Below are 15619 nucleotides of genomic sequence, written 5' to 3'. Positions count from 1 at the left end.
ACTGAACGGAATTACATCAAATTTGACAGAGAGGTAGTCCTCAGTTCAGACTCATGCCTTCTGCTGGTGTAAATCTGTTCAGTAGTTTCTGAGAAAATGACATTTAAAAGTACATCTATATCTATGGGCGTGATGGATCCGCAGATTGTGCGATGATTGGCATCGTAGCATAAGCGCACCATCCCGATCACATGCTCAATGCTAATTGGCTGTCAAGCAGTGTAAACATTCGAAACCAGGAACTGTTGGCAGCCATTTTGTGCCTCGGTAGAAGTGAGGCTGAGGAAGTCAGTGGAATATGTGTTCAAAACAGAGAAAAGGGTAGGGTAGAAAAAATGTTTCCCTCTAGACCTGCTTAGGGGGTCCCAGAAGGACTCCCAGGTCCCACATTTTTGTTTTTTTTAAACCGGTATGCGTGTTGGGTGCGTGGACTGTGCCGTAAAATAAATAAAATAAAAAGGAGTTTTTTTTTAAATAATTTGTCTCTGGGGAGTTAAATACTGGTGGCAAAATTATTACATTTTATGTGGGGCCCAGAGGGGCCCCCCAGCCTCGGGGATTGTAGCGCCCAGGGCTACAAAGAAAAAAATGGTGGGGGGAGCGGTCGAAGGTCCTGAAAGATGCAGGGACCATCACCCGTTGGGGTTTATGTATTGTGGGAGGGGGACTATGTGGCTCCCCTCCTGGAGCACTCGAGGGCCCATTACCCATCGGGGCTACAAAAAAAATATGGGTAGGGAGGGGGCTGTAAGGTCTCCAAAGCCCCAGGGACCACCACTCCCTGGGGCTTTATGTATTGTGGGAGGGCCGGTTACTGTTGTGTTCCAGGGTGTCCATCTCATAGCAAGGAAATCTGTTCTCTCTTTCAAAATCAAAATCAGATTGCTTTTCCACATGGGGAGTTGTATGTTAGTAACTTGTGATGTGGAAAAGTAGAAGTTGTGCATCAAAGGTGCTGGAGTCACACTCCCTACAGCTTATGAGTCGTGCATCCAGCACGTGCACACCAGGGGGCCGCACTGAGCGCTGCGCTGGGTGGCAACTTATAATTTTACCATTAAAAAAATTGCTCCGATCAATAATTTCTAATATCTCTGGGAATCCTATCCCCCGGGTCTTATATAAAATGTTGGGGACCGTGAGGGGAGCTACGTTGCCCCCATGGTCCCGCTGGCTTCCTGCGTTCTTCAGGAGTCGGCATTGCTTTTCTGCAAGGGGAGATGCTAACTTGTATGTGGAAATGCAATCTGCTTTTTATTTTGAAAGTGAGAACAGATTTCTCTGCTCTGTCTTTCAAAACTCAAACTAATTTTGCTATGGTAGGGCGGGAGTTGTGAGACTCCTGCCCTCTCAAAGCACACAGCAGTGTTCCGGGGGTAGGCACCCCGGGACACTGCATGAGCTGGACGTCGGGCGTTGCGGTCTCCAGGGCTCTCGAGGGCTCAAGGCATGGGGTCACACAGTCTGTCTCTCAAAATACACAAATTTCCTGGGGTGATGGTTCCCGAGGCTTGAGGGGGGTCGTTTAGGCCCACACACTTCTAATTTTGTAGCGGGGGCCTTGGACGCGAAAGTGGTGCAAGGGGGTTTTAAATCTGGTACACAGTGTTTTGTTTTACTTTGCTTTCCAAATTGGATCTAGGATTAATATAACAGTTTTTGTGCAGGCAGTACCTTTCAACTCTACCCCGAAACGGCTTTCTGCCTGTTACCATAGTAACAGTTCATAGAACAATTGAATGAGCACAGAGGTTAGAAGTTCACCACACTATGTTGGTAATGGAAAAAAGTTACTGTGATGGAGTTTTTAAACTTTTCCATAGGAACCGTTAGTCGTAGGTATAGACTCTGGTAAAGATCTGGTAAAGAATTAGCCTCAGAATTATACTTCAAATTATAAATATCATCTCTATTGGGGACCGTTAACCCCCCTAAAATAGGCGTATATACCTTTTTAAATTAACTTTTATTAAAACAATAAATAACTGGAAACGCAACTTAAAGATAACAATAGAATAAATAACTAGAAACATAACGTTAACAAAACAATATAATAAACAAAATTTGATATGGACTCCAATAGAAGTACTGTAGGTAATCTGCAAAACAAAAAAAGAAAATTATTGTTTAAAATTAGATCAATGTGACTAAATGAGGTCAAACATTACAAGTCAAATTAACAGTTGAAGATATTTCCTTCTTTTAACATAAGCAGTGTGCCTGATACATTTCACTTGTCTTATAGGCCTGCGTTCAAGCTGTGTCTGTGCCTACTGCGTCTGATTTACATTACAGATCAACAGGTCTTTAAAATGATTCAGAGATGAGACAGAATTAGGTGAGAGATCAAGTCATTATGCAGGACAATATTCTTTAGGGCTTATTTATAAGCCTTTTGTGCCAGTTTTGTGTTACTTTTCTCATGTTGAAAGTGACGCAAAAGTGGCTCAATTGGCTTAGAAATAAGGTCTTTCATTTGTAATGCATTTAATCGGAGGCATAGTATATCTAGGTCGCTCTGCTTACCTTGTGTAAACACTGTGAACAACAGAGTTCACAACTTGAACTCATCTTTGGTTCTACATGTCAGAGTGGACAGCCACATCCATAACTTTAAAAAAGAAAGAGAAATGATATGAGAGAGAGAGAGAGAACGAGAGAGAAAACAACATTAAAACTGTGAGAGAGTGAAAGTTATAGATGGAGCAGTTAATAGTGGAGAAAATACTCGTAGCTCACCTTTTGCCTTGGTTGTGTGTCCAAGTACGTGCTGGTTCATAGTGCACCCTCCAGTTTAGTGATCTGAAATATAGTATATAGAGTTGGTCATAGTATAATTCATACAAAAGTGGCGTGAGGGGCTTCTAGATTTGCCTCTCAGACTGTTGTAATCTATCTATTGTCACTGCTTGGAGGTAATTGTACATTCCTATGCAATGAAGCTGCTGCACACTACCCACTCTCTCCTTTCACAGATGACTTTTCGTTGTTTCAGAAAGAAGCTTTTTTGCTCACCTTGTGCCATTGGCATGATTGAAAGAGGGTGCACCACGTGTCCTAGCAGCCTTCTCAAATGTTGTTACGATGGCCACGCATCATCGCAGAATCCTCAAACGTTGAGGATTGTATAGAGGAGGTGTCGGGGGGACGCCAATTTGTGAAATACAACCTGTAAGATAAAAAGGAAGTTAACATTGTGTGTCATTTTTTTATCAAAGGAGAGAGGAAGTGAAGAGAGTGACTGCAAAGAATATTCGCAGCTCAACTTTCTGTCACCAGTGTGTTTTTCACCACATGCTGGGACATGATGCAACCTGAAGCTCTACATCTAAAAGATAGTAAAAGAAAGATGTTATGCTTGGTAATTGTTACTATCTTGATGTGGAGTTGAATAAAATCGGCCTTTCACCCACGTTTCCTCTCACATTTAAAAGAACTATTTGTATAGTTTATATTCCGGACACTTGAGCGATTATAAAAACGTTCCTGCTATTGGAAAAAAAAATGTACATGTTATTTAATACACTATATAGGACTGCGTTGGTCTAAATTGCTGCGTCGCTTTTTTGTATCCAGTCTGCTACGGCCCTTCGACTCCCTCCGATGCGCACCCAGGCCTCACTGCTCACCTTTTCGTGTACAGGACACCTTCTGCATCATGTAGTCCCGATCTGCCACTAAGAAGTCCCATATATGGTAATGTGTCTTGATATCAGAATGTCTAACGACATACTTGTGCTCTCATCATCATCGCAGGTTCCTCACCCCCTCAGTGCTTCTGATACCACTAACCCAGTGTCCAAAGTAGCCCCACATGTAGTGGCGGGCCCCCCTACTCGGTGATTCGGGTCTACATTAGGTGTTTGAACCACTAGGACGATCCATCACAGCACTTGGGATGGGAGCAACTCTGAAATGGCGTAGAGCACGTGCGCCCCATCTTTTTTATTGGTACAGTCACGTGTGTAGCGATGGATGCTCTGGATGGGTGTGGTGGGGGTGTTTACCAGCCATGAGGGAATGTGTGTGTGCCGTTCTGACAACTAGACCTGGAACTAAGAAATCACTACCATTAAATCTGGGCAATGTTTTGTTGTTGTGTTTTCCTGGAAGCAAAAGTGGAGTAGGCTGGCCTGACGTATGCCAGTGCTGCGCGAGGCTCTGAACCATGATTCTGGAGCTATTGGTGTGGTCCCGTTGTGAGCTATATGAGAAATCAAGTGATTCCGGTGTCCGTTTTGTAGAGCTGAAATCACCCTGGTCTTAAAAACAAATGTGTCATTATATCTGTAAAGTCCCGCAACTTAGCCAACATGGAAGGTACGGGGTATCACTGACTCTATATTCGTTCATAGTTGCACACAGAAAAGATGGTGGACATGACACATTTCTGTGATTATGAATCTTTATTGTACATTCAGTGGAGTGTTGTAGCTGTAGTAATACAGGGCTGTGAAAGGTTTAAGTTGTAGTTTTTGGCACATGAAGAGCAGCATATATATATAAGTATGTGGTTATTCAAGTACACTGTAGACCTTGGTGCTGGAAATCAATGTTCAAGTCTCGGAGTTTCGTCCACATCCTGTCATTGTAGAGTAATGACGTAATGTACACGAGCCTGAAAATGTATTGTAAATACGGTGCTCATGCAAATAGCTGATATAGTTTTGGGTTGATTTTCCGCTATATAAATATGTTTGTTTTTTTTAAAAAAAGGAGGAATAGCCCACACCTACTATCACAGGTAATATGGTTGCATACTCTATTTATAGCACAATATAATGTGGTAGGGCGGAGGAGCAGCATTTTACAAACACAATGAATACACAGACACAGATAGATAGTTGTGGGTATGGGCATGGGTGCTCGACTCCATTTTATAACCTTGTTGTTGGTAACAAGTAGAATAGTAATCATGATATCATATACAGATATTTAATCATAAACAATTTATGACTTCTGCTGTACAAAGGTAGGAGCATTGTATGTGAAATAATGCACAAAAGATTCTATCGTAAAGGGTTCATGAGTTGTGGTGTACTGAGGTAGGGGCAGTTTGTGTGGAGCCTGCGATGATGCGTGGTCCAGGCAGATCGCACTGGTAAAAATGTGTTTTGACTATTGAATTTTGCCTTAACAAGGGCACGTGGCTATTATTTACGGTGTACTGAGTTAGTGGCACGTCTGGTGTTTATCGTGTGCTCCCCCTGCAATGATGTGTGGTCTGAGCGGGCTGTACTGAAATCATTCACTGTTGCATACTGGACTATATGAACTTTGAGGGGGGAATAAAAAAACTACCATCAATGGTTATCAATTGCTGTGAAAACTATGTGTACTGATTGCTCCCCATAACAAATTAAACAATTACACTTCCTGCAGTGCATTCTAACTTTCACAAATTGGGGAGGTATGTCTGGTGGCGATGTTGAAGGTGATATTATAGAGGTACTCGGAATTCCCGGTGGTGGAGGGACATTTTGGCACAATCTTCTGCATTCTTTGTTATCATAGTTCACAGGATGCAACGGTTGAAGGTGCTTGCGCATACTAGCAGTGCAACAGCACTATTTTTTTCTCTGCTTTAAATAAATCAAGGCTGCATTTAATGCTGTCTGTAATGTAGATGAAAAGGTACATTCAAGTTGTGAACCCTACTGTGCACAGTGTATATGGAAGCTAGTAGTCAGTACAGTTATAGAACAATGCTTGTTTTCACTTATTTTAACAAAATCTGAATACATATAGTATAATTGTGTCTGCATTAAATAAATCAAGGTTGAATTCCCTACTCTCTATAGTGTAGATGCAAAGGTGAATTCAAGTTGCAAACCCTGCTGTCCGCAGTGTACATCTTAGGGTGGAGTGCATCATCTACAATTATAGTAGAAGTGGAAGATCGAACATGTATGCAGTGTACATTTTATTATTCAACCAAATCTATAAGTGATATAAAAAAGTTTTGGAAGGAAGCATACTAAAGGGATATTGTGTAGGGTGTGATAGGTGTTATACTTAGTTTGGTTTCCACTGAGTTAGTGGTACCTGAAACAACAAGGTTCTGTGGAGCCTGCGATGATGTGTGGACTGGGCAGGCTGTACTGATAGTAATGTTTTTTGTCTTGTGAATTCTGGCTTAGTAAGGCCAAGTGGCGATTTTGTGTAGGTTTGAGGGACGTTACTTTATTTGATACTGCACTTTATACATAATGAATGAAGAATCAGTTAAATTCTGCCTGAATACGGCCATGTCCTGATTAATTATGGTGCACTGAGTTAGTAGTACCTTTGGGACTGAGCGTGTACGTAACCTGCGATGATGCGTGGTCCGGATAGACTGCACTGGGGATAATTTTTTTGGACTACAGAATTTTGCCTTAATAAAGCCTCGTGGTGATTATTTATGGTGTACTGAGTTAGTGGTACGTCTGGTGTTTAGCGTGTGCTTACCATGCGATGATGCGTGGTCTGAACGGGCTGCACTCAAAACATTGACTGTTGCATACTGGACTGTATGTACTTTGTGGAGGGGAAGTGCCATTGATGGTTATGAATTCTTCAGTAACAAAATTATCAGAATCAGATGATTCTTCCAGTGGTGTAGACATTTTTGTCTCCAAAAGAGAAATTCAGGTTTCCAATGAAGAAAAAGTGAGGTTCAAATTGTGACCTATGCTATCCACAGTATAGACTATCATTAAGTGTACATTTGCACTTGCAGGGTCAAATTTATTATTCAAGAAAATCTATATGTGATATCAAAAGGTTGTTAAAGGAATCATAATAATGGGGATATTGTATAGGTTTTGATAAATGTTATACATAGTTTGGCATTGTAGTCTGCAAATAATAAATCAACAGTGTAATTAATTGCAAGCTCTGATGAACGCAGTGTAGGCAGGAGGCAGCGGTTAGCAAGAGCCCACGGCTACATGACATTGTTTAGAGCTGCACAGTATTGGTAATTTAGTATGTGTGCACGCAGCGATGATAAGTGGTGGAAAGAGTTAGTGGCACCTGAAGCAACAAAGTTCTGAAGATGATGCGTGGTCCAAGCAGGACGCACTGGTAGCAAAGTCTTTAAAATCAAGTTTTCTAATAAATATTAGTTGTCCATTCACAGAAGTAAGTTGAAGTATATCTCCAAAAACGATGATATATTTTCTTCTAAATAAGTCATCTTATTCAATACAATTACGTGGTGATGATTTCTGGGGCACTGAGTTAGTAGTACCTTTGGCGCAGAGCTTGTACTTAACCTGTGATAATGAGTGGTAAAGGGGGGCCGCGTTCTGACCAATATCTTTTTCTCTATTGAATTCTGCTTGAATACGGCCACGTGGCAATGAATTATGGTGCACTGAGTTAGTAGTACATTTGGGGCTGAGCGTATACGTAACCTGCGATGATGCGTAGTCCAAGCAGGCCGCACTGGGAGCCATGTTTTTTGCCTAGTGAATTCTGCCTTAATAAGGCCACGTGGAGATGACTTGGGGTTCAGTGAGTTAGTGGTACCTGAAGAACTTAGCATGTGAGCACCCTGCAATGATTCGTGGTTCGGGCGGGTCGCACTTGTACAATGTCTCTTGGCTATTGGAATGCGTCATGTGCAATCGCCATTCCACCTGAATTGTGAGCCCTCACAATGTAGATTGAAGGCAGTTGTCAGCACAGATATCGACAAATGATTTTTGTGACTTATGTAAAAAAAATCTGTAGATGGAATGTTGAATTTAAATTGTGAACCCTGCTGTCGGCAGAGTAAATTTTGGCAAGAGTCCACAGAAACATCGACGAATGCTTTTTGACACATATGTTAACAAAATCTGAGTACACAGTAGAATTGTCTCTGTCTTCAGTAAATCGAGAATGAATTCAAGGTTGATTGTAGTGCTTCAGCGCTTCTGGTATCAAGTGGTAAACTCTGTTGATCACAGTGTACATTTGAAGGCAGTACTTAGTACAGACATAGATGAACGTTTTTTGTGGCATCCATTATTAAAATTGACTCTTCCTTTCATAAATCAAGGCTAACTCGCATGCTGTCCATAATTGTCTCCGTATTAAATCAACGAAGGCTGAATTTCCTGCTGTTCAAACTTTAACAAAATCTGAGGACATAGTGCAATTGTCTCTGTTTTAAATCAATCAAGACTGAATTCAAAGTTTTCTGTAGTACTTCTCCGCTTCTGGTATCAAGTGGTAAAATCTGTTGATCGTAGTGTACACTTGAAGGTAGTACTTTGTACAGACATAGTTGAACGTTTTTTGTGGCATCCATTAATAAAATTGACTCTTCCTTTCATAAATCTAGGCTAACTTGCATGCTGTCCGTAATTGTCTTTGTATGAAATCATTGAAGACTGAATTTCCTACTGTTCAAACTTTAACAAAATCTGAAGACATAGTGGAATTGTCTCTGTTTTAAATAAATCAAGACTGAATTCAATGTTTTCTGTAGGGCTGATGAGCATCTGGTATCAAGTTGTCAACTCTACTGACCGCAGAATAGATTGAAGGCAGTTCTCAGCACAGATACTGAAGACAAATTTAGATCCAAAGTTGAATTCAAGTTGTGAACCCTGCTGTCCGCAGTGTCGATGGAAACAACTAGTTGATACAAACATAAGTCTGCGGTGGTGTGGCGCTGAGTTCGCAATCGGCTGTAACGAGGAAGCACGCTGTCATGTCGGCAGACACGTGGCAGGGTGGGGATCTTCGCTGCGGCGCAGTCTCTTCTCTTTGCAGAAGTGAACCACGCCCAAGGCGTAGCCTAATTATTTATAGTCTTACGTTGACGTTGTTTACGTTGGACTAGCCCACTCCGCTTCTTTTTCAAAGGAGGGGGATGAACACAGGTACATGACCGTAATATTCCCCAGTGTCTGCGATAATATGGTTGCGTCCACTATTCAGTACACCACACGTATCAATGGTATATGTACACACTGAAAAGGTTTTGATTTCTATAGTGAATTGTGTATAGTATTTCACAGGTAGTTTTAGCGTTGGGTACAATATTGTTGATGTGTGAGTTCTCTCCCTTATACATACTTGTTTGCCACATCTCTGTAGATTGAGCTAGTGTACTGTTGGGGAGATATATTATTTTGGAAAGGTCCGTAGTACTGTTTTGCCCTGCCTCTGAGGTAGTAGGGGGGAGGGGTCCGTGGGTATGGTTGTGGTGATCGTGGCGCTGGGTACTTTGATTTTGTTGGCTGTGGGATGTGTATAATTAGAACCTCTATCACATATTGCTCTTTAAACATGGGTGTTAGTTGAATGTAATTCATGCAGTACATATTCGACATTCTTACAGTACTTAAATGTTGATGTTAATTTGTTAGTGGTAAGTGAAACTATTGCCTGATTTTTAGGTAGCGCTGCAGATTTGGTTAGTTGTTGAAAATATGGGAAAGTGGTCAACATTATAAGTAGGAATTGTCATTTAAAAACCTTCGAAATTCACTGAAAAACCATAGGTTTCAGGCAGGTTATAGTTAGGAATTAGCATTTAAAAAACCTTTGAAATTCACTGAAAGAAACATAGGTTTTAGGGGTGTTATAGTTAGTTGGACATTTCACTCGTACAAACCATTGAAATTCCCACGGTATAGTTATTTGTACTAACTATAACTCACGCGCCCGCAATCCACTGCTGATGATGTCACATATTATCATTCATGACATAGTCAGTGACATCACTGATGACATCTCAAATGACATCACAGATGACATCACTGATGACATCATCCACGTGACAATCTGATACATCTTATCATACACTAGTATAACCTTTCAACACTCATTATAAAATATGAAGTATCATGTTTGAAACCATTGACACAGTAATACAAGTTTCTAAAAGCCCACTTAGTGATTCCTACATCTACACACACATCTAAACACTTACCTATATATTCACTCATACATGCTAACAAAGATCAATAGAACACTATTAAATATACTTATACACCTACATCAACATTACACACTAGCACACATCCTATTCACTTATGCAGTCATCCTACTCACTTATGCAAATAATTGATCATACTTACATTTACTAAGCTACACACTTACACAGACACCACTTTAATTACTCATATAGTTGGAAAGCTATATTTACTGTTTTATAAAATCACTATTACAAGTACACAGTTATCCATACAGTCACTCATACAATCACTGAGTCTTAGGTATACTTATTTATATACAACTGTCACATACACTGCTTTTTATATTTCTAGTTTGTTGAACATGTATCATTGAGAAATGCATTTACTCATCACCACACCCATAAAGAGATTCACTCACCCAAACAACTGTTTCCACATACAGTCAACCTCATATACCTACTAAATCAACCATTTACACATCATTGGACAGCCACACACCTCCCACCCAACCACACACACATTCATTCACTATACCATACAAATACTCAATTAACTAATTAATAACTAATATAGACTTTCACATAGCTAGTAACGTAGGGCCAGATGTAGGAGCCCTAATACCGGTCGAAAACGGCCGATTTCGGCCGTTTCCGACCGGTATTAGGGTTTTCAGATGTAGGGGGCAAAAAAATACAGAATCGGTATATTTACCGATTCGGTAAAATTACTGATTCTGTAAATTACCGAATCGGTAAATATACAGATTCTGTAATTACAAATGTAGGTGGCACAGTTTACAGTGTCACAGGCCTTTCAGATTCGGTATTTTACCACCCAATTCAATTGGGTGGTAAAATACTGAATCCAGGTGTGCATAACTGCGGAGGAGTGTTAAATATATAATGGCGATGTTCTGCCGTAGGGTACGCACCCAGCGCTCAATTGCCGGGAAACCTGGAACCGGCGTGTGAAGATATATATATATATATATATATATATATATATATCAGCAACACTGTTCACTCCTAAATCACCAATCGCTTCGGAGATTCCACGAGGAAGAGACCAACGAATCCCAAAGATGCTGGCAAAAGGTACTTTATTTCATAAAGGTCACAGCAGCGTTAGCAGATGACGCGTTTTGGGCGGTTGCCCTAGCTCACATAAAAAATATTTCCCATCATGCCCTCTTTTTAACCACATTTGTATACACCATGTGATGCACAAATAATAAACATAAAGAAAATACTGGTGGGTCACTTTACAATACACCATAGGTTTAGCATAAATTCCGAGTGGCATATTATGTTCGAAGTTGGAATAATATATTATTGTTTTATGGATGACATCCATTCATTTTATATCTGCATAAATGCTTAAGTTGTACACATCGATTCACAGAAACTGCAATAAAGTGCGTTGTTCTTGCGCTATTCAGCATGTGCAAAAGAGTGCCAATAAATATGTTGCAATATCAGAAAATTTCTATCCTATTCACAATATAAATAGACATAAAACAAATTTCAATAAAATATGCATATATCAATCTCCATACACATTAAGTCATAGTTTAAAAGTAAAACTGTACATACTTAAAAACTTTTTTATTGGATAAAAATGTATTATACAATTTCATCATTTCAATATATTTTTTAAAGTGCAATAGTGATGTTGTAAACTTGACACTCAAATGTGCAATATAACGCAGAATATTAAGGTGCAATTTCGAATCCTTTATACCTTTGAACCAACTACCCGAGCAATCGGGGACATCTGAAATAGATGGCAACCCCTATTCTGGTGATTAACGTGACCTACACAAAATAATATTTAATAAAGTGAATGAATTTTCACAGGGGGAACCATGATTCATCCCTGTTTTAAACAGTTAAAAGAAAAAAGAGAGAATGTAAAAAAGTCTGTTCTGGGTGTCAGACTGAGACATAGTCATAATAATAAATCATTAGATATTACTTATATATATATATATATATATATATATATATATATATATATATATATATATATATATATATTCACTGGGGTAGTTCAGGTCTGCTTTCGTTTCAGGCGCTACTAGCAAGTGCGTGGCTTCATGCGGTGGAACCAAACCGCTCTATATATATTTTTTGAAAATTATTTGATTTGAAATTTTGGAGGTAATACCTCAGCTAAAGTCAAAGTGAGCAAAAATTATTTAAAGCAGGTAGAGGGTACTGGAATTCAAGATACTAAATTGATGTGTAATTGCATTATGAGAATTGAGAACTACAATTCCCAGAAAGCCATTGTGAAAGTTAAACAAATGGTTGTAATCATGTGACCGAGGTGGGAGGGACTCCCTTTTTAAAATACATTCAGCAAACAGTGTTTGTAACAACCGTGATCAAGTTAGTGGGGAGCTAACGAAACGCGTTGGTTTTGCGCTGTGAATAATGCTGCAGAGGATCTGGAAATAAATCAACTTGCCTCATAAAAATTGAGTGACTGGAGTGGCGGCTTCTTTTGTTTTGGACCGGGTGATCTGGGATCCCTGGGGGAAACGCAGTTTGGATATATATATATATATATATATATGTATATATATATATATATATATAAATATATATATATATATATATATATATATATCCACAATCCTACAGGCACGAGGGCTCAAACGAACTCCAGCGCAAAAGACAGGTACAGACCACAAATGAAGAGTGCAAAAAGTGAAAATGTATTCCAAAATGGGCAGCAGCATGACGCGTTTCGTTTGGCAAACCGGACTTGATCACATAATCTACCCAGAGACACAGGTGGTTTAAATAGTCTATATACGTAACTCCACCTATTGACTTTCATAAACAGTGAAAACATACTTCATGTTATTAATACATATCAACTTCCTGAAAAGCTGTTTAAAATTATAAAAATCAATTTAACAACATAATTTCAGTAAAGTAAAAAATATTGCAATATTATATAACAGTATTTGATTTTATGATGGTTATACAGGGCAAGTGCCTGTAATCGATATGATTGAGTATGATCACCTAATATCGTCTTCGATGCGGTGTGTAAGTGAGCTAAGTCATATTAAAAAAAAACACCCACAAAAAGTGAGTAAGTGCTAAAGAAAAAAGTGCTAAGCATTATAATAAATGTTAATGAGCAATATTACTAAAGATGTAAACAGTAATAGCAGCAGATAAAGTGAAAAGTGCTTAAAAGTGCAAAAGTGCTAAAATAGACCGGTAGTCTTAATATGATCAGCAGCTTTTCAGAACAATTGTTAGATCCTGGTCAAATGGTTAACATAACAACAATCAAGATATCTAGAAGAATTTCATATATTTACATGTATCCAAATCCAATAATGGTCAGATATAGTGTCCTCAACGCATTCCAAAAATATAGGTAAAACCATAAAAACAGTTAAACCTGAATTTCATAAAAAGCGCTAAAACAAGGTATTAACAAGCTAAGATTTAAAAAGCTAATTAAACAACCATTGTAAATGTGAGGAGAGGTTAAAAATGGACCTTTACACTAGTTATGGAAGGAAAGTGCCCTACCATACCTAGTATAGATTTACAGAAAGTTATGAAGGTCCTCCCCCATATTGAGTCCATTTGGAATTTTGCTATTAAGTAGCACTATATAATGGCTTTCCAACTGTCGAAGTCTTTTCTCCCTATCTCTGCCTCTCTTAGATAAGGGAACTGCGTCTATAACAAAATACTTCAAATCATTCAAATTATTATTATGTACTAATTTGAAGTGACGCGCGACAGGATAGCTTGGGTCGGAGTTGACTATTGCACGTAAGTGTTGCAAGATGCGGTTAAACACTTGTAATTTGGTATTCCCAATATATTGGAGACCACAAGTGCATTGTAAAACGTAAACCGCATAATCTGTTTTACAAGTGTACAAGTTATTGATCTTGCTAATAGCTCAGAGAAAGCAGGTGTAAACTCTGTAGTATTAACTCCAAATTTGCATGCTCTGCAAGAGCTGCATTTAAAAAAGCCAGATCTATTGGACAACCAATTCGTTTTAATAGTGACTTCTGGACTAGATTTAACTAGCACATCCCTCATGGAGGCAGCTCTACGAAAAGTTATAGATGGATATGTCTCCAATAGGGGAGCTATAGTAATATCTGTCATGAGGATTGGCCAATTGGACTGAATAATTTGTTTGATTTTCCGTTCTTGGCAATTGTAAGTGGCGATGAGTCTAATTTTAGACTTATCAGAGTCCTTTATCTCGGTTTCCTCAGAAGTTATGAGAGGAACCGGTGTCACCAAAGGATCAGTCGAAGTCTTTGTCATCACCAGTTTCAAAGATTTAGTGAGTTCTTTTTTGTCATATCCCCTAACTAAAAATCTTTGAAATGATTCCTCCAGACAAACAGTTAAATCCTCCTCATTGTTACAAATTCTCTGAATTCTTAAAAACTCTCCATAAGGAATGCTTTTAATCAAGTGTCGAGGATGATTGCTTTGGGCATGTAATATAGAGTTACCTGCCGTAACCTTTCTATGCATCTTAGTCATGATTGTGTTATTTAAAACATATACTTCAACATCAAGGAAATTCACTTTGAGGTTACTAATGGTAGCTGTGAATTCTAAGTACAATACATTGTTGTTAATAGTGTCCACAAATTCTTTAGCTGAATTTTCACAGCCCTGCCAAATAATAAAAACATCATCTATGAAACGCCACATTTTAATTATGCCAGTTTCTGTTGGAGCCAGCTCCTCAGGAGGACGCCCAAGGACATGCTTCTCCCACCAGCCCACATGTAAACATGCGTAGCTGGGGGAGAAGCATGCCTCCATAGCAACCCCACGGAGTTGCTGGTATACCTCATTGTTGAATAAAAAATAATTGTTATTCAAGCAGAATTCTATCATTTTAACTAGCATCTTACTATGTTCATAGAATTTGATGTCTTTTTCACTTAAAAAGTGTTCAATCGCTCTCAGGCCATCTACATGATTGATAGATGTGTACAAAGATGAGATGTCCATAACCAAGAACCGATATTCCGGCTTCCAAACTACCTCTTTTATTTGTTTAAAAAGTCACTAGTGTCTTTTATGTAGCTTGGTAAGGCCTCCATAAAGCCATGCAGGAAAAAGTCCACATATTTAGAAATAGTCTCAAGTAATCCTTTTTGGGCCGAGATGATTGGTCGCCCGGGTATTGGGAAGGAGCCTTTATGGATCTTGGGTAATAAGTAAAAGGTAGGGGTGATGGGGTGGTCCACCTTTAAAAATTCAAATTCCTTTTTACTTATGAGGCCATCTCTCTTCCATTGAGATAAGTTATTGTGGATTAACTGTTTGACTTTGTTCAGTTCATTGAAAGAGGCTTTTCTGTAGCATTCCATATCGTTCAATTGTCTCTCAGCCTATATAATATAGACATCTCGTGGCCAAAGAACTACATTTCCACCTTTATCGGCTTTATGTACTATGACATTCCCATGTTTATTGATTTTCCTCATCAAGTTTGAATATTGTTTGTCCTTAAAGCTTCTGCGTTTCTGATTTTTAGTCACCACTACATTTAGTTTCTTTAATTCCTCAATCACCCGGTCACTGAAGATGTCGATGGCGTCCCTCGGCATCACGGGGACAAACGAGGATCGAGGGCAGAAAGGACTACTTTCAGCAACGCCCCCTTGGATGCCCATAGATTGAAATACTGTATATATATATATA

Source organism: Lissotriton vulgaris, chromosome 4_1 (genome assembly GCF_964263255.1).
Source record: "Lissotriton vulgaris chromosome 4_1, aLisVul1.2, whole genome shotgun sequence".
In the NCBI taxonomy this organism is placed as follows: Eukaryota; Metazoa; Chordata; class Amphibia; order Caudata; family Salamandridae; genus Lissotriton; species Lissotriton vulgaris.
This window is presented reverse-complemented; position numbering follows the sequence as displayed.